At 50.7% G+C, this 24,028-nt stretch overlaps 1 long non-coding RNA gene across 1 annotated transcript in view; it reads left to right on the plus strand.

Annotated features, from left to right (window-relative positions):
• The first annotated feature begins 1,791 nt into the window (after positions 1 to 1,791).
• Positions 1,792 to 24,028, plus strand: part of LOC140478543 (uncharacterized) — a 39,105-nt gene continuing 16,868 nt past the window's right edge. The window contains exons 1-2 of the long non-coding RNA XR_011960801.1: positions 1,792 to 1,856; positions 2,394 to 2,504. This is a non-coding gene — a long non-coding RNA (uncharacterized lncRNA). The remainder of the gene's footprint in view (positions 1,857 to 2,393; positions 2,505 to 24,028) is intronic.

The following is a 24,028-nucleotide window of genomic DNA, read 5'->3' on the forward strand; positions in this document are numbered from 1 at the left end:
TACTCCTGTTCAGTTTCTCATCAATATTACACCCCCGGAATGCTGTTCATGGAGGATTCAACAATGATATTGCTGTGGAATGTCAACAAGGGATACTCAGATATTCTCTTGTTGAAGATGGGCTTTGCCAGGCACGGATGTGATACAGCTGTTACTTACCATTTGTGCAGATTCTAGATGCTGACCAGGTCTTGCTACATATGGATGTGTTGTGTTTGAGAAAATGTTTAGCTCAGGTTGAGGTTCAGGTTGTAAGATTGTTCTCAATGAGAACAAACCTACCAGCTCAGCGAGCAAACTTACAACCTGAACATATGGATATGTGCTACATCAGTATCGGAGCAGTTGAAAATGATGTTGAATATTGTCCAATCGTTAACCAACATCCCCACTTCTGAAGGGAAAGTGATTGACGAAGCAGCTGAAGATGGTTGACCCTGAGACTCCACCCTGAGGGACTCCCCTCGAACTAACAAGGCCTGGATTCTCAAGGCCCACCTCCTTCACAAGTGGGACATGACACGTCTGAACAGGTTGGTTAAAAATGTCACCTGCAGAAAACTCCAGGGGTTCAAGTAGACTGCTGTTTGTTTCAGAGATCACCTGAGGATGAAGCTGTTATAAAGCTAATGCCCAGGACACTGCACCACCCGGGCAATGGGTTCTGAAGAAGATGCACACAGAACTGAAATGGTTCACTCTGTTTCTCTGTCCACATCTCCTGCCAGACCCACTGACTTCCTCCAGCACTTTCTGATTTGATTTGGATGTGAGGCACAGTTAGTAAGTTTGCAGATGACACCAAAATTAGAGGTGTAGAGGACAGAGAAGAAGGTTACCTCAGATTACAACAGGATCTTGACCAGATGGGCCAATGGGCTGAGAAATGGCAGATGGAGTTTAATTCGGATAAATGCAAGGTTCTGGATTTTGGGAAAGCAAATCTTAGCAGGACTTATATACTTAATGGTAAGGTCCAAGGGAGTGTTGATGAACAAAGAGACCTTGGAGTGCAGGTTCATAGCTCCTTGAAAGTGGAGTCGCAGATTAATAGGATAGTGAAGAAGGCGTTTGGTATGCTTTCCTTTATTGGTCAGAGTATTGATTACAGGAGTTGGGAGGTTATGTTGTGGCTGTATATGACATCAGTTAGGCCACTGTTGGAATATTGTGTTCAATTCTGGTCTCCTTCCTATTGGAAAGATGTTATGAAACTTGAAAGCGTTCACAAAAGATTTACAAGGCTGTTGCCAGGATTGGAGGATTTGAGCAAGAGGGAGAAGCTGAACAGGCTGGAGCTGTTTTCCCTGGAGTGGCGGAGGTTGAGGGATGACCTGACAGAGGTTTACAAAATCATTAGGGGCATGGATAGGATAAACAGACAAAGATTTTTCCCTGGGGTGGGGGTATCCAGAACTCGAGGGCATAGGTTTAGGGTGAGAGGGGAAAGATATAAAAGAGACCTAAGGGGCAATATTTTCATGCACAGAGTGGTACGGGTATGGAATGAGCTGCCAGAGGAAGTGATGGAGGCTGGTACAATTACAACATTTAAAAGACATTTGGATGGGTATATGAATAAGAAGGTTTGGAGGGATATGGGCCGGGTGCTGGTAGGTGGGACTAGATTGGGTTGGGATATCTGGTCGGTATGGACGGGTTGGACCGAAGGGTCTGTTTCCATGTTGGACATTTCTGTGACTCCAGTCTCAGATTTTCAGCATCTGCATGAATCACCCTCAGGCCCCGCCCCGTGACGTCACACATCAGTGTGCGCATGCGTCCACGGTCCCGGCCAAGATGGCGGATTTTCACCTCGAAATTGCAAAACATTTAACCACACGTTATTTTTCAAGGTGCTCGCTTCTCTCTGGAAGGGTTTATTCTCGGTCCGAATCCCTCTCCAGCTCCTGCAGCCTTGCCGTCTGGAAAAGCGCGTCTCTTCCCGTTTCCCACGGAGACAGACCCGGCACTGCGGCTGCGCCGCCCTCGCTTGTAGTGAGTATAGAGGGTATTCACCATCGCGGGGAATGCTGGGTAGGTACTGCGCCATTGAGGAGATTAACACAGAAGATTAATTCTGTTCATTAATAAGTTTCTCTTTCCTGTATTCCAATCTTCTGCTATCCAAATAATCTTTGGAAGAACACAATTAGCGGTTAGATAAATATCTTAAAATTTGAAGCATCTATCAAATCTCTCAGGTCATCTCCACAACATAACCTTGTCATTAAAATACTAATTCTCTCAAATCATTTGATCAATTCCCGTCCTCAACTGATGGTGGTAGATTTTGGAAACTCCTTCAATAGGTGGATATTTAACACTCAAGCCAAGGGCTGGTTTATTCTGAATGTCTCTCAACGTGTTTCTTTTGTCATCTCATTTTACAGAGAAGTGGAATTCATGAAAACGAAGTGTTTGATGCCAGTCCTGTGCTAACTTCTCAGCTACAAGCTTCAGCCAGGGAGTTTACATTGAAGTACAATCACATTGATTCAGAGGTGAATGTTTTTGAACATTCATCTATAATTCAATTGTAAACTTGTTTTGCTGTGGTTCATTGGATAGGCCCTGGTATGATCCCCTTACTGTGGATCTGAATGCATACCCATGCATTATTCTGTTTCATCCCTGTCCTTCATGACAATCTCTTTGCCATTGTCCAACCTGCACTACCTTTAATAATGAGTGTTTTGACTTTCTGTGACAGTTTACTGTTATTCTTCCAGTCATGTTCAAATGAGGGTTTCATCACTGCAGGTCCCTGAGGTATGTGCTGTTAATTTATTCCACTCGTATGTGTGGCCTCCCTCACAAACATCACTCAGACTCACTTTATGCTCCCTCTCACACACACTATTCCCTTCCCTGCTCATACCACCCAGCCTCCTCCAGAGGCTTTCATATTCTACTGTCTGAACAGCCCTCCCTATGTATTTCACCTTGGGGGAACATCACAGCCGTCCCGATCTGTTTAAACTCCTCCAGCCACTGCAACCTTCCCTATTACTGTCACCTCCACCAAACACTCCATCCCTCCCTATCACTGTCACCTCCCCCAGACACTCCAACCCTCCCTATCAATGTCACCTCCTCCAAACACTCCAACCCTCCCTATCACTGTCACCTCCTCCAAACACTCCAACCATCCCGAGCACTGTCACCTCCTCGACACACTCCAACCCTCCCTATCACTGTCACCTCCTCCAAACACTCCAACCCTCCCAAGCACTGTCACCTCCTCCAAACACTCCAACCCTCCCTATCACTGTCACCTCCTCCACACACTCCATCACTCCCTATCACTGTCACCTCCCCCAGACACTCCAACCCTCCCTATCACTGTCACCTCCTCCAAACACTCCAACCCTCCCTATCACTGTCACCTCCTCCAACCACTCCAACCCTCCCTATCACTGTCACCTCCTCCAAACACTCCATCCTTCCCTATCACTGTCACCTCCTCCAAACACTCCAACCCTCCCTATCACTGTCACCTCCTCCAAACACTCCAACCCTCCCTATCACTGTCACCTCCTCCAAACACACCATCCCAATCACTGTCACCTCCTCTAAACACTCCAACCATCCCTATCACTGACACCTCCTCCATATACTCCATCCCTATCACTGTCACCTCCTCCAGACATTCCAACCCACCCTATGACTGTCACCTCCTCCAGACACACCAACCTTCCCTATCACTGTCACCTCCACCAACCGCACCAAACCTCCCTATCCCTGTCACCTCCGCCAAACACTCCAACCCTCCCTATCACTGTCACCTCCACCAACCACTCCAACCCTCCCTATCACTGACCACTCCTCCAGTAACATCAACCCTCCCTCTCACTGTAACCTCCTCAATATACTCCAACCCTCAATATCGCTGTCACCTTCTCGAATCACTCCATCCCTCCCTCTCACTGTCACCTCCTCCAGATAATCCATCCCTCCCTATCACTGTCACTTCCTCCAAACAGGCCAATCCTCCCTATCACTGTCACCTCCTCCAGACACTCCAACCCTCCCATTCACTATCACCTTCTCTGCATACTCCAACCCTCCCTACCACTGTCACCTCCTCCAGACACTGTAACCTTCCCTATCACTGTCACTTCCTAAAAACACTCCATCCCTATCACTGTCGCCTCCTCCAAACACTCAAACCCCACTATCACTGTCGCCTCCTCCAAGCAATCCAACCCTCCCTATCACTGTCACCTCCTCCAACCACTCCAACCCTCCCTATTACTGTCACCTCCTCCAAACCTCCAACCCTCCCGATCACTGTCACCTCCTCCAGACAGTGTAACCTTCCCTATCACTGTCACCTCCTCCACACACTCCAACCCTCCCTATCACTGTCACCTCCTCCAGACGCTCCATCCCTCCCTATCACTGTCACCTCCTCCACACACTCCAACCCTCCCTATCACTGTCACCTCCTCCACACACTCCATCCCTCCCTATCACTGTCACCTCCTCCACACACTCCATCCCTCCCTATCACTGTCACCTCCTCAAGACGCTCCATCCCTCCCTATCGCTGTCACCTCCTCCAAACACTCCAACCTTCCCTATCACTGTCACCTCCTCCAGACGCTCCATCCCTCCCTATCACTGTCACCTCCTCCACACACTCCAACCCTCCCTATCACTGTCACCTCCTCCAGACGCTCCATCCCTCCCTATCACTGTCACCTCCTCAAAACACTCCAACCCTCCCTATCACTGTCACCTCCTCCAGACACTCCAACCCTCCCTATCACTGTCACCTCCTCCAGACGCTCCAACCCTCCCTACCACTGTCACCTCCTCCAAACACTCCAACCCTCCCTATCACTGTCACCTCCTCCAGACGCTCCATCCCTCCCTATCACTGTCACCTCCTCCAAACACTCCAACCTTCCCTATCACTGTCACCTCCTCCAGACGCTCCATCCCTCCCTATCACTGTCACCTCCTCCACACACTCCAACCCTCCCTATCACTGTCACCTCCTCCAAACACTCCAACCCTCCCTATCACTGTCACCACCTCCTAACACTCCAACCCTCCCTATCACTGTCACCTCCTCCAGACGCTCCAACCCTCCCTATCGCTGTCACCTCCTCCACACACTCCAACCCTCCCTATCACTGTCACCTCCTCTAAACACTCCAACCCTCCCTATCCCTGTCACCTCCTCCAACCACTCCAACCCTCCCTATCACTGTCACCACCTCCAAACACTCCAACCCTCCCTACCACTGTCACCTCCTCCAAACACTCCAACCCTCCCTATCACTGTCCACTCCTCCAAACACGCCAACCCTCCCTATCACTGTCACCTCTTCCAAACACTCCAACCCTCCCTATTACTGTCACCTCCTCCAAACACGCCAACCCTCCCTATCACTGTCACCTCCTCCAAACACGCCAACCCTCCCTATCACTGTCACCTCCTCCAAACACTCCAACCCTCCCTATCACTGTCACCTCCTCCACACACTCCAACCCTCCCTATCACTGTCACCTCCTCCAGACACTCCAACCCTCCCTATCACTGTCACCTCCTCCAAACACTCCAACCCTCCCTATCACTGTCCACTCCTCCAGTAACATCAACCCTCCCTCTCACTGTAACCTCCTCCATATACTCCAACCCTCCGTATCTCTGTCACCTCCTCGAATCACTCCAACCCTCCCTATCTCTGTCACCTCCTCGAATCACTCCATCCCTCCCTATCGCTGTCACCTCCTCCACACACTCCAACCCTCCCTATCACTGTCACTTCCTCCAGTCACTCCAACCCTCCCTATCACTGTCACCTCCTCCAAACACTCCAACCCTCCCTATCACTGTCACCTCCTCCAGACACTCCAACCCTCCCTATCACTGTCACCTCCTCCAAACACTCCAACCCTCCCTATCACTGTCCACTCCTCCAGTAACTTCAACCCTCCCTCTCACTGTAACCTCCTCCATATACTCCAACCCTCCGTATCTCTGTCACCTCCTCGAATCACTCCAACCCTCCCTATCTCTGTCACCTCCTCGAATCACTCCATCCCTCCCTATCGCTGTCACCTCCTCCACAAACTCCAACCCTCCCTACCACTGTCACATCCTCCAGTCACTCCAACCCTCCCTACCACAGTCACCTCCTCCAAACACTCCAACCCTCCCTATCACTGTCACCTCCTCCAAACACTCCAACCCTCCCTATCACTGTCACCTCCTCCAAACACTCCATCCCTCCCTATCACTGTCACCTACTCCAAACACTCCAACCCTCCCGATCACTGTCACCTCCTCCAAACACTCCAACCCTCCCTACCACTGTCACCTCCACCACACACTCCAACCCTCCCTACCACTGTCACCTCCTCCAGTCACTCCAACCCTCCCTACCACAGTCACCTCCTCCAAACAACCCAACCCTCCCTATCTCTGTCACCTCCTCCAAACACTCCAAACCTCCCTACCACAGTCACCTCCTCCAAACAACCCAACCCTCCCTATCACTGTCACTTCCTACATACACTCCCTCCCTATCACTGTCACCTCCTCCTAACACTCCAACCCTCCCTATCACTGTCACCTCCTCCAAACACTCCAACCCTCCCTATCACTGTCACCTCCTCCAAACACTCCAACCCTCCCTATCACTGTCACCTCCTCCAAACACTCCAACCCTCCCTATCACTGTCCCCTCCTCCAAACACTCCAACCCTCCCCATAACTGTCACCTCCTCCAACCACTCCAACCCTCCCTCTCACTGTCACCTCCTCCAAACACTCCATCCCTCCCGATCACTGTCACCTCCTCCAAACACTCCATCCCTCCCTATCACTGTCACCTCCTCCAAACACTCCAACCCTCCCCATAACTGTCACCTCCTCCAAACACTCCAACCCTCCCTATCACTGTCACCTCCTCCAAACACTCAAACCCCACTATCACTGCTACCTCCTCCAAACACTCCAACCCTCCCTATCACTGTCACCACCTCCAAACACTCCAACCCTCCCTATAACTGTCACCTCCTCCAAACACTCCAACCCTCCCTATCACTGTCATCTCCCCCAAACACTCCAACCCTCCCTATCACTGTCACCTCCTCCAAACACTCAAACCCCACTATCACTGTCACCTCCTCCAAACACTCCATCCCTCCCTACCACTGTCACCTCCTCCAAACACTCCATCCCTCCCTATCACTGTCACCTCCTCAAACATTCCAACCCTCCCTATTACTGTCCCCTCCACCAGTAACATCAATCCTCCCTCTCAGTGTAACCTCCTCAATATACTCCAACCCTCCCTATCGCTGTTACCTCCTCGAATCACTCCATCCCTCCCTATCACTGTCACCTCCTCCAACCACTCCAACCCTCCCTATCACTGTCACCTCCTCCAAACACTCCAACCCTCCCTATCACTGTCACCTCCTCCAAACACTCCAACCCTCCCTATCACTGTCACCACCTCCAAACACTCCAACCCTCACTCTCACTGTAACCTCCTCCAAACACTCCAACCCTCCCTATCACTGTCATCTTCCCCAAACACTCCAACCCTCCCTATCACTGTCACCTCCTCCAAACACTCAAACCCCACTATCACTGTCACCTCCTCCAAACACTCCAACCCTCCCTATCGCTGTCACCTCCTCCAAACACTCCATCCCTCCCTATCACTGTCACCTCCTCCAGACACTCCATCCTTCCCTATCACTGTCACCTCCTCAAACATTCCAACCCTCCCTATCACTGTCACCTCCTCAAACACTCCATCCCTCCCTATCACTGTCACCTCCTCAAACATTCCAACCCTCCCTATCACTGTCACCTCCTCAAACACTCCATCCCTCCCTATCACTGTCACCTCCTCAAACACTCCAACCCTCCCTATCACTGTCACCTCCTCCAGTAACATCAACCCTCCCTCTCACTGTAACCTCCTCAATATACTCCAACCCTCCGTATCACTGTCACCTCCTCGAATCACTCTATCCCTCTCTATCACTGTCACTTCCTCCAAACAGGCCAATCTTCCCTACCACTGTCACCTCCTCCAAACACTCCACCCCTCCCTACCACTGTCACCTCCTCCAAACACTCCATCCCTCCCTATCACTGTCACCTCCTCAAACATTCCAACCCTCCCTATTACTGTCCCCTCCACCAGTAACATCAATCCTCCCTCTCAGTGTAACCTCCTCAATATACTCCAACCCTCCCTATCGCTGTTACCTCCTCGAATCACTCCATCCCTCCCTATCACTGTCACCTCCTCCAAACACTCCAACCCTCCCTATCACTGTCACCTCCTCCAAACACTCCATCATTCCCTATCACTGTCTCCTCCTCCAAACACTCCAACCCTCCCTATCACTGTCACTTCCTCCAAACACTCCAACCCTCCCTATCACTGTCACTTCCTCCAAACACGCCAACCCTCCCTATCACTGTCACCTCCTCCAAACACTCCAACCCTCCCTATCACTGTCACCTCCTCCATATACTCCAACCCTCCCTATCACTGTCACCACCTCCAAACACTCCAACCCTCCCTATCACTGTCACCACCTCCAAACACTCCAACCCTCACTCTCACTGTCACCTCCTCCAAACACTCCAACCCTCCCTATCACTGTCACCACCTCCAAACACTCCAACCCTCCCTATCACTGTCACCTCCTCCAAACACTCCAACCCTCCCTATCACTGTCACCTCCTCCAAACACTCCAACCCTCCCTATCACTGTCACCTCCTCCAAACACTCCAACCCTCCCTATCACTGTCACCTCCTCCAAACACTCCAACCCTCCCTATTACTGTCACCTCCTCCAGTAACATCAACCCTCCCTCTCAGTGTAACCTCCTCAATATACTCCCTCCCTCCCTATCACTGTCACCTCCTCGAATCACTCTATCCATCTCTATCACTGTCACCTCCTCCAACCACTCCAACCCTCCCCATCACTGTCACCTCCTCCACACATTCCATCCCTCCCTACCACTGTCACCTCCTCCAAACACGCCAACCCTCCCTATCACTGTCACTTCCTCCAAACACTCCAACCCTCCCTATCACTGTCACTTCCTCCAAACACGCCAACCCTCCCTATCACTGTCACCTCCTCCAAACACTCCAACCCTCCCTATCACTGTCACCTCCTCCAAACACTCCAACCCTCCCTATCACTGTCACCACCTCCAAACACTCCAACCCTCACTATCACTGTCACCTCCTCCAAACACTCCAACCCTCCCTATCACTGTCACCACCTCCAAACACTCAACCCTCCCTATCACTGTCACCACCTCCAAACACTCCAATCATCACTATCACTGTCACCTCCTCCAAACACTCCAACCCTCCCTATCACTGTCACCACCTCCAAACACTCCAACCCTCCCTATCACTGTCACCTCCTCCAAACACTCCAACCCTCCCTATTACTGTCACCTCCTCCAGTAACATCAACCCTCCCTCTCAGTGTAACCTCCTCAATATACTCCCTCCCTCCCTATCACTGTCACCTCCTCGAATCACTCTATCCATCTCTATCACTGTCACCTCCACCAACCACTCCAACCCTCCCTATCACTGTCACCTCCTCCAAACACTCCAACCCTCCCTATCACTGTCACCTCCTCCAAACACTCCAACCCTCCCTACCACTGTCACCTCCTCCAAACACTCCAACCCTCCCGATCACTGTCACCTCCTCCAACCACTCCAACCCTCCCTATCACTGTCTCCTCCTCCATATACTCCAACCCTCCCTACCACTGTCACCTCCTCCAAACACTCCAAACCTCTCTATCACTGTCACCTCCTCCACTCACTTTAAACCTTCCCTCCCAAACCTGCCTCTTACTGTACTTTGTTCAGTCATTCCAAACCGCCCTCTTCCGCCCTAATCTCTCCCCCCACCGTCTCCTTCCCCCCCGTCTCCTTCCCCACCCCGTCTCCTTCCCCCCCGTCTCCTTCCCCCCGTCTCCTTCCCCCCGTCTCCTTCACCCCCGTCTCCTTCCGCCCCGTCTCCTTCCCCCCCCGTCTCCTTCCCCCCCCGTCTCCTTCCCCCCCGTCTCCTTCCCACCCGTCTCCTTCCCCCCGTCTCCTTCCCCCCGTCTCCTTCCCCCCCGTCTCCTTCCCCCCGTCTCCTTCCCCCCTGTCTCCTTCCCCCCTGTCTCCTTCCCCCCCGTCTCCTTCCCCCCCGTCTCCTTCCCCCCGTCTCCTTCCCCCCGTCTCCTTCCCCCCCGTCTCCTTCCCCCCCGTCTCCTTCGCCCCCCGTCTCCTTCCCCCCCGTCTCCTTCCCCCCCGTCTCCTCCCCCCCGTCTCCTTCCCCCCCGTCTCCTTCCCCCCCGTCTCCTTCCCCCCGTCTCCTTCCCCCCGTCTCCTTCACCCCCCCGTCTCCTCCCCCCCCGTCTCCTTCCCCCCCCGTCTCCTTCTCCCCCCCGTCTCCTTCCCCCCCCGTCTCCTTCCCCCCCGTCTCCTTCCCCCCCGTCTCCTTCCCCCCCCGTCTCCTTCCCCCCCCGTCTCCTTCCCCCCCATCTCCTTCTCCCCCCCGTCTCCTTCCCCCCCCGTCTCCTTCCCCCCCCGTCTCCTTCCCCCCCGTCTCCTTCCCCCCCCGTCTCCTTCCCCCCCCGTCTCCTTCCCCCCCCGTCTCCTTCCCCCCCGTCTCCTTCTCCCCCCGTCTCCTTCTCCCCCCCGTCTCCTTCCCCCCCGTCTCCTTCCCCCCCCGTCTCCTTCTCCCCCATCGCCTTCCACCCCCCGTCGCCCCCCCCCATTATCTGCCCCTCCCAATCATCCCCTCGCTCCCCATCATTCCTCGGCCCCCATTGTTCCCCCTCCCCTAATTGTCCCCCCCATCATCACCCATCCTCCCACCGTCTCCCCCGTCCCCATCGAACCCTCCCCCACCCCTCACCTGCCCCCTTCTGTCCCCATCATTCCCCAGCAGACCTCATCTGTTTAATTCAGTCCCCACCCACTACCGTTCGTCCCTTGTCCAGTCCCCATCTTTCCCCACCGTTTCCCCCAGTCCCCACCTGTTCCGCTCTGTTCCCCTCTGTCCTGTGTCCCCACCAATCCGCATCTGACCCCATCAGAATCATCAGACCCCACCAGCCTCCGTGTCCCCACAGGTCCCACCAGTCCCAATGTGTCCCCACCAATCCCCCACCAGTCTCCATTTTTCCCCACCAGTCCCCGATCAGTCCCATCAGTCCCCCCATTCCCCATGTGCCCCTACCAGTCCCTATCAGAACAATTTGTCCCCCTCCTGTCTCCTTCTCTCCCCATCAGTTGCCACAAGAACCATCTGTCTCCCTCTGTCCCCTTCTCTCCCCACCTCGCCCCGCCAGTCCCTGCAGTCTCCCTCTGTCCCCACCAGTCCCCATTATTCCCATTCTATCCTCATCAGTCCCTCTCTGTCCCTGTCAGTCGCCACCAATCCCTCTCTTTTCCCCCCTCTCACTCTTTCCCCCCCCTCACTCTCTCCACCCCCCCACTCTCCCCATCTGTTGCAACCAGTCCCAATCTCTCCCCATCTGTCGCCACCAGTCATCATCTGTCGCCATTATTCCCATTCAGTCCCCCTCGGCTCCCATCTGTTCCCACCAGTCTCCTCTGTCGCCATTAGTCATCATCTCACCACCAGTCGCCAACTGAATCATCTGTCCCCATCTGTCCCTATCAGTTCCTGTCAGTCCCCATCTGTCATCACCAGTCCCACTCCTTCCCCCTCCATTCCCACCAGTCCACATCTGTCCCCATCAGAATCACCTGTCCCCACCTGACCCCACCTGTCCCCCTCTGTCCCCACCCGTCCTGACCCGTTCCCATCAAATCCTGAGGGTTCTCCCTGAATATAACTGGAATAACCCGAACACTGAGATAACAACCAGAACCAGGTGAATGGGGAGGATTCTGCAGTGAGCATCTCCCTAGCCCCTGTCCCAATGTCAAAACACACACCCCTGCCCTGGTCAGTGTTATAATCCAGGACCAGAGCTCGGAATCAATGGGACCTTTGTTTTGGGATCAGGAATTTGCTTTCCCACCAAGACCCTCTTCCCTTCCCCCACCCCTCTCTGCCTTCCACAAGGACCGTTCCCTTTGACACTCCTTGGGTTTGTATCACTCTCACCCCCCAAACCCCCAGGTACCTTCCCCTGTCACTGGAAAAGATACAAACCCTGCTGTTACACCCCCAGCCCCCTCAGCTCCATCCCGGGCCCCCAACCCCTTCTTCCAGGGGAGACAGAGGTTCACCTGCCTCTCCTCCAACCGTGTTTCCAGCATCAGGTGCTCCCGGTGTGGGCTTCTCTCCATCAGGAAGACCCAATGGAAACTGAGGGAACGGTTCACTGAGCATCACAGCCGGGCCCAGAGGGGCTGACCAGACCCCCCAGTCACCGCCCAGTTCACTTCACCCCAACATGACCATCCTCGACCTCCTGCATTACCACAACAAACCACACCACAAATTGGAGGAACAACATCTCATCCCCCTCCTGGGAAACCTCCAGCCCAGAGGATTCAACACGGAGTTCTCCAATTTCAAATAACCTCCCTCCCCCTCCCTTCCCCTGCTCTCTCCCACCAACTGGATTCATTCCTCCCATTGTCCAACCAGGTGGGACCCTCTACCTGTCCTCACCCCCTTCGCCCTCATTTCCCCCACCCTGACCTGTTCCACCCCTTCGTCCTCCCTCCCCCTCACCCTCCCACCCTATCCTCCTTCCCCCTCACCCTCAATCCCCCTCCCACCCCATCCTCCCTCCCCCTCCCCCTCTCCCTCCTCCCCCTCCCACCCCATCCTCTCTCCCACTTCCACCCCATCATCCCTCCCCCTCCCACCCCATCATCCCTCCCCCTCCCCCCATCCTTCCTCCCCCTCCCTCCCCCCTTCGTCCTCCCTCCCCCTCCCTCCCCTCTTCGTCCTCCCTCCCCCTCCCTCCCCTCTTCGTCCTCCCTCACCCTTCGTCCTCCTTCCCCCTCGTCCTCTCTCCCCCCTTGGTCTTCCCTCACCCTCCCTCTCCCTCCCCATCCTCCCATTCCCTCATCCTCCCTCCCCATTCCCTCTACCTCCCTCCCCACTCCCTCCCTCCCCACTCCCTCTCTCTCCTGTCGGTCCCTCTCTCCGTTGTTCCACTCCCTTTCCATTCTGTTTTTTGGCCCATCCGTCTTTCTCTGGCCCCCTCCCTCCTTGTTCCTGCCCTCTGAACGTCCCCCTACGTATATAAAAGCCCCTCTGTGTCCGATATACCCTCCTCATGGACCTCCCCCAATACCCGTCCAGGGGGTACAGGAGCCTGTGGGGACTGGCTGAGACCAGAATCCCTGATGGCTCACAGTCCAGGAGGAGGATATTCAGCCCATCGTGTCTATCCCCCCTTCTATTAACGGCCCAGTGTCCTGCCCCCCTGGGATTTGCCCCTGAATGGCCCGTGACTGAGTGCCCGTTCTGGCAGAGACCGCTCCTCACTGATAGCCCACCGCCTCCCCACACAGTGAGCATGTGCAGACACTCACTGGCCTTTTGACTGACCGTGGATGGGCAGAGGAAGATCCCACTCTCCAGCAATTATATCACTTCTTCCTCCCACCCCCCCATGCCCCAATCTCACTCAAAGGGGTTTTACCTGACACCCCCTGCTCCCTAGTTTTCCATAAGGATTCCCCCTAATTATTTGCCCTCCCAAAGTTTTGTCCCCACCCCTGGATGTTATGTCTGTTCCTAATTTGGCAGCACCCCCTCCCCCACCCACCCCTTTATGTTGGGGGGACACAGTGAGTACGTGCAGACACTCAGTGACCTTTTGAGGGACTGCTTCACTGCCCCTCACTCCCTGAGACAGGGACTTTACATAAACCTCCCCCCCATCACATTTTCACTCTATTGTGCTGCCCCCCCCCCCCCCCCGCCAATTATATTCCTGACCACAATTCCCAATACCCCCATGTTCAGTCTCTCCCCCACTTCGGGGGGGTTTCCAGCCCATCCCCATTTATTTCCCTTTCCAATCCACACCCCCACCAAATATTGCCCCCCAATATTCTGTTTCCCCTACATTTACCACCCCCTTCCTCTGTAACCCCACAGCCCCCCATCTTCGGCTAATTTGTGACCACACCCACAATTTTCCACCCCCCTGGAATTTTCCAGCCCCCCCTATTTTCCCCTCCTTCCCCAATCTAATTGCCCCTCTCCCCGGTGTACCTTCATTTACCCCCTACCCACCCCACTGTCCCCTCTGCCCATACTCCCCTATCTCTGTATAAAAGCCCCCTCTGTGTCTCCATTGTGTACAATTCCCCCACCCTCCCTCACCACCCCCACCCCTCACTGTGTCCCAGGCCCTGGGGTGGGGGGGGGGAGCACAGGGAGTATGTGCAGAGACTTACCGGCCATTCGACTGTGTGTGTCTTCATGCACAGCAAGATCCCAGTCCCCAGGCTTCCCCCCTGCCCCACTCCACCCTGAGAAAGGGGCGTTATTTCCCCCCACCCACACCCACACCCACAGTTTGGACAACAACAGGAGTCCCAGGGAACAGCAAGATCCCACTGTGTTAATGATATGTGCAATACCACACGATACTGAGTCCAAATCTCCCTTAGGGACAGGAGGACAGGGAGGGAGGGCTGGTGGCATACAGACAGATAGAGAGAGGGACAGAGACCGAGGTGGGGAGAGAACACAAACAAGATTAGGGACAGAGAAATGGAGACAGACACAGAAAGAGAGAAAATCCCAGGGTTGGCGGTGTGAGGGAGGGAGACAGGGAGATGGAAGTTGATTAAATCCGAGCCAAGATCTTTTGAATCAAAAAACAAGAAAAACAAACAAAATCCCATCACTGAGTGACTTCCCAAAGCTCCCGATTTTATCAGCACTTCCCCCTGGTTTTAAACCCAGAGAATGGGAACAGATTTCACTGGGACCCAGGGGGTCAATGCTTTCTGACTGAGACCCCCAACCCCAAGGGTTTATATTCTGAGACTCGATGGAAGGGGGTTGGTCTCAGAGCCTGGATCTTGTCCCTCCCTCCGTGTTTAACCTGCCCCCTCCAGCTGCTTCTCTCCCTCTCTCCCTCCTTCCCTCACACTGTCTCTCTTTCTCCTTCACTCCTTCCCATCTGTTTCCCTCTCTCATTCTCTCTCTTCTCCCCCACCTCTCTCTCCCTGTCCCTATCCCCCTCTCCATCTCTGCTTAGATTCCTCTTGTTCTCGAGAATGGATTTGTGTCTCTGTGTCTCTCTCCATTCCCCTTTGTTCTGATTGAAATGCCCTCCCCTCCCTCCCTCCCTCCCATTTAAAGTGTGTTCCCATCTCCCCGCCCTGTCCTGTAGACATTAGCCCCCTCACTATCACATTGTGGAGGGAGGGGGAGGAGAGGTGGTGGGGGGTCTGGGCTGGGGAAAGGAGGGATGATACACCCCACCCACTATCAGACCATCAGCAAACGGAGCCTGGGCCCTTTGGACAGACTCCTGTGATGTGTAAGGGGCAATCTGCAGGCTGAGGGGCACACAGCAAGATCCAACAGGAAGCTGGGTGTGGCATACCTGGGGTATTTCCTCATCTTTACCCCCTGCGAGAACTAGTGCCATCCCCCAGCAACAACCCCTCCCCATATCAACCACTCCACAAGCAAAATGCCCCCCCGTGTAATTTTCACACAGCAAGATCCCAATAATACCAGCACTTTCCAAATCCAGTTTCTGATCATGAGTCTCTCTCTCTGTCTGTCTCTCCCTGCCTGGAATCCCACATCCTGTCCTCCACACCCCTCCCCATTAAAATGACGACAAGTCACAGGGTGGGCTATTGATGCACAGTGCGATCCCACAGGGTAGTCCCCTTCGTGCTCCACAATGTGCTCAAATCCCACTTTACATCCAACAGGAGGCTGTGGATTTCTGTGTGTGGGACGGTTTTATTTGTTTGAAAAATCAACCAAAGAAAGACCGAGAGAGAGAGAGATCCCCTCCCAGATACCTGGGGAATTGGCGAACCTGTGTCTTTTCTGTGCGATTATCACATTTGGTCACCCTGGTTGCAACGTAGGCCACTCTGCAGGTAGTTTGAGACACAGCAAGATCCCACATGTAGCATTATTCTGATATTAGAAGAAGTCTTTGGAGAAAGTTTCTCATTTAAGGTTTTACTTCCCTCCTTGGGGAGTCCTGTCTGTCAGACACTCACTGGGGATTGATGTGTTTGTGTCAAATCCCAGGGCCCCAGTTACTTTAACTCCAGGCTTCAAATCTGTTTAAAAACGACAGGGCTGCAATCTGACAGGAGCCAGTTACCCAGAGGCCCCTAAAACCCAGGGTCCCCCAGAGGAGATTAAACCTCGGGGTAAATTAACACACAACTCACTGTGGGTCCCCACGGGGTGCAGCCTGTCGACTAGGCCTCAGGCCTCAGGCCCGTGTCCCCTCTGGAGAAAGCTCTTGTTCAAAGGTCTCCTGATCCCAAAGTTTCTCTCTTTGAATCTTCAAGTGGCCAGCAAGATCCCTTGGGAGGAAAGAGACAGCATTCATTGAAAAGCAAAGGAGGAAAATTATTACAGAGAGATAGCACAGCAAGATCCCAGGTTTCCCCCTCTCTCTGTGACACAGACAATTTCCCAGCGACATCCAAACACAAACATATCGGGTGATGAGCTGAGTTTTCATTCCAAAGCTTTGGAGAAACTTTGAGATACCAGGTTACCTGATTAAAACACTCACTGCTTGCAATGACGGCATTGGGGCAGCTGGTGCACAGCAAGATCCCACATGCAACAATGCAGCAGCAGCTAATTACTCTGACCATTTTCCCTCTCTGTGATGCTGCTTCAGTTTAATTATTTCCTGTCACCCCAGAATCAAACATTGCAGAATTTCACAATCTCAACACACCTCTCCCTCTCTCTCCCCTTCTGTTTCCCCTGCTCTCTCAATTTTTCAAATCTCTCTCTCACTCTCTTTCTCTCACTGTTGTATTTTCTCACCCTACCCTCTCTGTAACCAATATTACTCTGACATTATGACAAGTCTTTAGAGAGTGTCACATCATTTGGGTTTTAATTCCCCCTCTCAGATCCTGGGGATGGACATAGAGTCAAAGAGATGTACAGAACGGAAACAGACCCTTCGGTCCAACCCGTCCATACCGACCAGATATCCCAACCCAATCTAGTCCCACCTGCCATCACCCGGCCCATATCCCTCCAAACCCTTCCTATTCATATACCCATCCAAATGCCTTTTCAATGTTGCAATTGTACCAGCCTCCACCACATCCTCTGGCAGCTCATTCCATACACGTACCACCCTCTGCGTGAAAATGTTGCCCCTTAGGTCTCTTTTATATCTTTCCCCTCTCACCCTAAACCTATGCCCTCTAGTTTTGGACTCCCCGACCCCAGGGAAAATACTATGTCTATTTATCCTATCCATGCTCCTCATAATTTTGTAAACCTCTATAAGGTCATCCCTCAGCCTCCGATGCTCCAGGGAAAACAGCCCCAGCCTGTTCAGCCTCTCCCTGTAGCTCAAATCCTCCAACCCTGGCAACATCCTTGTAAATCTTTCAACCCTTTCAAGTTTCACAACATCTTTCCGATTGGAAGGAGACCAGAACTGCACGCAATATTCCAACAGTGGCCTAACCAATGTCCTGTACAGCTGCAACATGACCTCCCAACTCCTGTACTCAATACTCTGACCAATAAAGGAAAGCATACCAAACACCTTCTTCACTATTCTACCTACCTGCGACTTCACTTTCAAGGAGGTATGCACCTGGACTCCAAGGTCTCTTTGTTCACCAACACTCCCTAGGACCTTACCATTAAGTATATAAGTCCTGCTAAGATTTGCTTTCCCAAAATGTAGCGCTTCACATTTATCTGAATTAATCTCCATCTGCCACTTCTCATCCCATTGGCCCATCTGGTCCAGATCCTGTTGTAATCTGAGGTAACCCTGTTCACTGTTCACTACACCTCCAATTTTGGTGTCATCTGCAAACCTACTAACTGTACCTCTTATGCTCGCATCCAAATCATTTATGTAAATGACATACTTTAACACCAGGCTTCAAACCTGCTTTAAAAATGACAGGGCCGCAATCTGACAGTAGCCAGTTAACCAGATGCCCCTAAAACCCGGGAACGCCAGAGGAGATTAAACCTCGGGGTAATTAAACACACAATCCATGTCGGCCCCCACGGGGTGCAGCCTGTCAACCAGGCCTCAGGCCTCAGAACCACGTCTCCCTCTGGAGCTTGGCCAAGGCTTCCCTCGGCCTGAACATTTTGGATCTTCACGTTGCAGCTTTCCCAACAAAAGTTCATCGGGATAAAAGAAGGAAAAGATTACTTGTAAGGGAATGTGAGAGCATTTTGAAGGCAAGTTACACAGCAAGATCCCAGGTTTAAAAGCACCTCTGTCCATCCCCAATGTATTAATGTATCTAACATAGTCAGCAGTTAGGATGGAACATGGTGTGGGAGCAGATCTTCCCAGGGATTGGAGGGGGATAGTGAGGGAACACCATCAGATTCTTACACTCTGCAGTGACCTGGGATCAATTACCTTTTACTGAAAACAGTTCCCAACTTGTATGTGCCTGGAGCTCCCTCCAGTCTGAAAGTCTCATTCATCTCTATCATGTCTCCTGTCTCTGAGCCAATGGTATATTCATTCCCAGTATAGGGACAACATGGGGCTAGATACAGAGTAAATCTCCCTCCACACTGTCTGCATCGAATACTCCCAGCACATGTGCAGCATGGGGTTAGATACAGAGTATAGATCCCTCTGCACTGTTCCTATCAAACACACACAGGATCGGGACAGCATGGGGTGAGATACAAAGTTAGGCAGCATTGTAGACAGTGCAGATGGTACCTTAACATTACAAAGGGATATCGATAGATTGGGTGAATGGGCAAAGCTGTGTTAGATGGAGTTCAGTGTCAGCAAGTGTGTGGGTATCAGGTTGGAGTACAGAGAGGGAGCACAAAGGAGGTTTACAAGAATGATCCTGGAGCTCAGGGATTACATTCTGAGTGGAGACTGGACAAATGAGGCCGTTTTCCTCCAGAATTGAGAAAGCTAAGGGGTGATCTGATCAAAGCCTTCAAGGAATAAACAGAATGAGACAGGATCAATCAAGATCAACGATTCCCACAGGTTGGAGATTCTAGACCAAGAGGGAGCAGAGTCTGAGAATGAGGGCCCAGAGTGTTCAGGAGAGATGGTAGGAAGCACTTTGACACACACAGGGTGGGAGAGGTTTGGGACTCTCTTCCACAAACAGCAGTGGATGCTGGATCAGTCGTTGAGGTTAAATCAGAGAGAGATACATGTTTATTCAGTGAAGATATTGAGGGATATGGGCCAAAGGAAGGAATGTGGAGTTAGGCCACAGATTAGTCATGATCCCATTGAATGATGGAACAGGCTCGAGGGGCTGAATGGCCTCCTCCTGTTCCTATGTTCCAAAATAACGATCCTCCTGCACTTTCCCTATCAACCCCTCCCAGGGCAGGGACAGGATGGGGTTAGATACACGGTAAAGCTCCCTTTTCTGTATCAACATCAACCCTTCCCAGGGTAGGGTCGGAACAGGGTTAGATACAGAGTAAAGCTCCCCCTACACTGTCCCCATCAACCCATCCCAGGATTGTTTAATGGAGCTTTAATATTTGAAAATGCTTCTATTATTCTGTCATTCACTGTCCCTCAGTAACTGTGTGCGCGTTCGTGCGTGCATATGTGAGAGACTGAGAGAGAGAAACGGAGACAGAGACCAGGGCCCTGCATTACTGGGTCAGGTAGTGTTGTGGAGAAACTATAGAGAACCACCAGGAGACGCAGAGAGTTCTTCAAGAAATAAGTCTTTTATTTGCAAACAAAAAACCGTGACACTGAGAAAGCAGATTCTCGAATGCCCCCGAACCTCAGGGTCCGTGGATTTTTATATAATTTTTGATCATGTTTCTGTGAGCTTGTCAGCATGACCAACTATCTTAATCAAAGTATCTCACTCCAGCTCCACAATAAACCAGTGATGTTAGTTCCCATTACCTCTTTAGTTGTACATTCTACTTGATGTTATTCGAATGTCATGATTAGATATTTATTGCGAACTCTGCTGCAGTGATCTTCCATTGCAGACTAACCTGTCATGATAGATATTTAGCTATTCCATCTATTACAATAGTCTCCTGTCTCAAGCTGACTCGACTAACTATTAGTTAGATATTTTAATGTCATGTCCCAAATATTTCCGGTCCCAATCCTGTCAGAATAACACTTACCAGAGAAACTTGCTTTATTCCTAGTGTTATCTCATCTGGCCATAGTGACCCTTCAGCCTTAACCTTACTCTGCTAATGGGTGTCAGAATGTTCCACTATGGTTATCCCATCCTGCCCCTGCATTCCACAGACCACAGATTCCCAGTGGTCTTCATGCTTTAACCCTTCCTATGCTTTCATGGTCTTTATTTTCCATTGACCTCACTCCAACAACAATACATTTTATTAGTTAAACAGGATGGAAGACAGCATCAATTCTCAGGAAGTGTTTTACTGTTTCTGTTTTTGTTAAAACACTTGGGCGGTGTGCTGGCTCAGTCAGGAGACTGTCTGTGTGGTGTTTGCACATTCTCCCCGTGTCTGCGTGGGTTTCCTCCGGGTGCTCCGGTTTCCTCCCACAGTCCAAAGATGTGTAGGTCAGGTGGATTGGTCATGCTCAATTGCCCGTAGTGTTCGGTACATTAGTCAGAGGGAAATTGGCCTGGGTGGGTTACTCTCCGGAGGGTCGGTGTGGATTGTTTCCACACTGTCGGGAATCTAATCTATTTATGACATAACATCATACATAGTAATCTGAGATTGACCAGGTTCTGAATTTATTGTTACAATGGTTAAAGACTGTCACCTATATGCCCATCTCTCGTCAACTGGTCTGTTGAATTTCCCTCATGTTTTGCTCGATATACCAAGTGGGAAGTTGCTCAGTGACATCTTAGTTAGGTTACTCCGAAGTCCAAGCCCTCAAACAATAAAGTGCTCCTTTGAGATTAAATTTAAAGGTGCTTCTCTGCAAATGGCCAGACTCAAAATGATCACAGCAGATTCAGCCTTCACTTCACAGCAAAGTATCATCTTCCTTTAAATGGGAATATACATCATCTTAAAAGCTAAGGAAATAATTGTGACTTTAAATAAATACTTCCAGTAACTAACATAATCCAATAAATATTGCATACTTTTTGATATTTTTTACTGGAACTGTTAAGATCAGACTATTATAAAGTTGTTTAAAACATAAGGAACTACAACTACATTAACATTGAAATGACTAATGTGGACTATTAGACCACTCACAACATTCTTAAGCAGGCAGCCCAGAGCATAACATTGCAGTTTGTTTCGATAAGTGTACAGTGAAAATTACCTGGAATAAAATAGCTCGGTTGCTGACTAGATTTTAAACAGGCACAATCATTACTCACAAAATTACACAAAGAACAAAGAACCCCTACAGAACCCCACCTATCCAGCTCGACGTAATTATGCTGTTCCGAGTACATCAGTTCCAATGTTAAACACCAGTATCAATGCTTCAAGTTGAAGTTGGAGGGCAGAAAAGAGAGTTTCTACACAACTCCCTGTTGAACTTTGCAAACCTGTTCAGCTTAGCTCAGCTAAAGAGCTGACCACTGCCCTTTGATTATGTCGGTGAGTTGTCAAGCACGATCACTTTGGCCTGAAGGCTCATCTGTTTACATGTAAACAAAAGGCCTCTTCAAATCCTTTTTATCTCTGTACCACACCAGACTGATCGGAACCTGCACCCCCCCCCCCCCCCACCCTCCAACAAAAAATCAAGGACAGAGTCTCCTTGAGCCAAGGAACAGCTTTCAGATAAAAATGGACGAGTTTTGTGACACTAAAGAAAGTCCACATTTTTGTTTCAAATGCAATCCCACTGTCTCTGATTACAGATAGTAGCTTTAATTTGGACCCTTGCCAAGTCTAACCTCAATCCTCCAATGTGTAGTCAGCAAACAATCAAACTGCAAGGTCTTGCTTCTTTCAGCAGAAGGACTGCAGTAGTTATTGGGGAGACAGACAGAGGAAGCCGAATCCAGACTGATTAATTCACCAGACTTGGTGCAGTTAATATACTGGTGCAATTATTTTCTGCTCACAACATTTAAAATTCTCCTCAGTTATAACTATGTGATCTTTGTTCAGTCTCATTCAACGATGCATGGTTCATCGCAGCTTCTCCCAAGAATTGGGATACAATGTCAGGACAATAAACTTTCCCAAAGTTATTAAGGTTCGAGGGAATGCAGTGAATTGTCACTTTGTTTCAGCACCTGTCAACACAAGTTGTCACCTGCTCCTTTTTCAAATGCACACACTTTTGTTCCACACACAAATCTCTTCACATCACCAAAATCATTTTTCTTGTTTCATATTATCTATTTTTTAAAAAATATTACACATTCTGGACAAGATGGATTTTGGCCTGCATTGATGCAGCAATATTCTATAATTTAAAACCAGCTTTCAGGGGAATATCAATAATGGTTTGAACTCACACCAAGCATAGCACAATAGTGTCTGCTGTTCAAATTTTTTTTAAAATCCTGCGCTAACATGCCTCAGCAATGTGTAACTTTTCCACTGTCTTGTGGACTCTAGTGAGACCGTCAATCAAGGAGTATACAGTGGGATTTAGGTAAAGTATTGTTACTTCTGCAATCATAATTACTTGAGCAAGGTAAATACACTCACACCAGTGGAGAATTGTTTCAACCAAGAGCTGAGTTAACAAGAATGAAAACTATGTGAAGGAAATATATAATTGTTTTTGTATTATCTCAGATGTGCATACAAGAATGAAACATGCCTGTAAACAATGGTAGATGTTAGAGACAAATAGATAAGGTGCTGTGAGGGTGGAGGTTAAGCCAGATATGCCTGTACAAACAGTAGTTCGAAGCATCTGTTTCCCACTTCTGTAAAAACAAAAACAAACCCCAATTATAGGGTCATAGAGCTCAATATGGATGAGGAATGGGAGGGAATGTTACAAGGGAAACAGATGGCAGTGAAGGAGAATATACCTAACAATGGGCCGCAGCAGGATGTGGTGAAATAGCCAAGCAAGACTTCTACTTTGTTATGTACAAGGCTGGATACGGCAAGAGATAAACAACAGTAATGGGCACCGGGTTGGGAGGAGTGAATCCTATATAAGATATGGACTTGCTAAACTCTGGGTGCCTTACGGCAGGCACCACGCTTGCAAGTGTATCATAAACAATACTGATTGCTTCAGATCTTGTCTCTGACTGAAATTATTGAAGTGCATGAGCTTTGTTTCTCAAAACTGGGGGTTCATCCGGGATATTCTTCCATTGCTGGGGGGAGTGGCTGGCCCTGGACACTGGGAAGACATGTCCCGTTCCCGATTGAGGAGCGGTCTCGTGTCCCAGTTTGGTCCGCTCCCTTGGGTGACTGGTATGAATCCCACAAGAGAGACATCTGAATCAGACAGTGAACGGAGGTCGATAGAAAATACAGCAGAAAGGGGCAAGGCAACTCTGTGCACAGACCAAGGTAAGAAACCTGACTTTTAAGTATTGCCTTGGTGGCTGAGAAAAGGGGTATTTAATCGCTGAGGGACTGGCGAGGGTCCTGAGAAATGGAGGGTAGGCAGAGTAAGTCAAACTGTGACAAAGTAAAGGAAGAAAACGTCCCTGCTAACATTCCTCCAGAAAGTCCGTTGGGGAGGATGTTGCGGGAATGGACAAGTAAGACTTGTACAAGGGAAAAAGATAAAAAGAAAATGATGAAATATTGTTGTTTATTATGGACCAAAGAACCAATCCTTCGTCCGGCTGTCTTCTGACCAAAGTACAGTTCGGACGAGGATTGGGCATATCAGTATTTAGATTTGTATGTGAATGAAAAACAACCTTTTAGTCAAGAGGA

The sequence above is a fragment of the Chiloscyllium punctatum genome, chromosome 6 (genome assembly GCF_047496795.1).
Source record: "Chiloscyllium punctatum isolate Juve2018m chromosome 6, sChiPun1.3, whole genome shotgun sequence".
NCBI classification, from domain to species: Eukaryota; Metazoa; Chordata; class Chondrichthyes; order Orectolobiformes; family Hemiscylliidae; genus Chiloscyllium; species Chiloscyllium punctatum.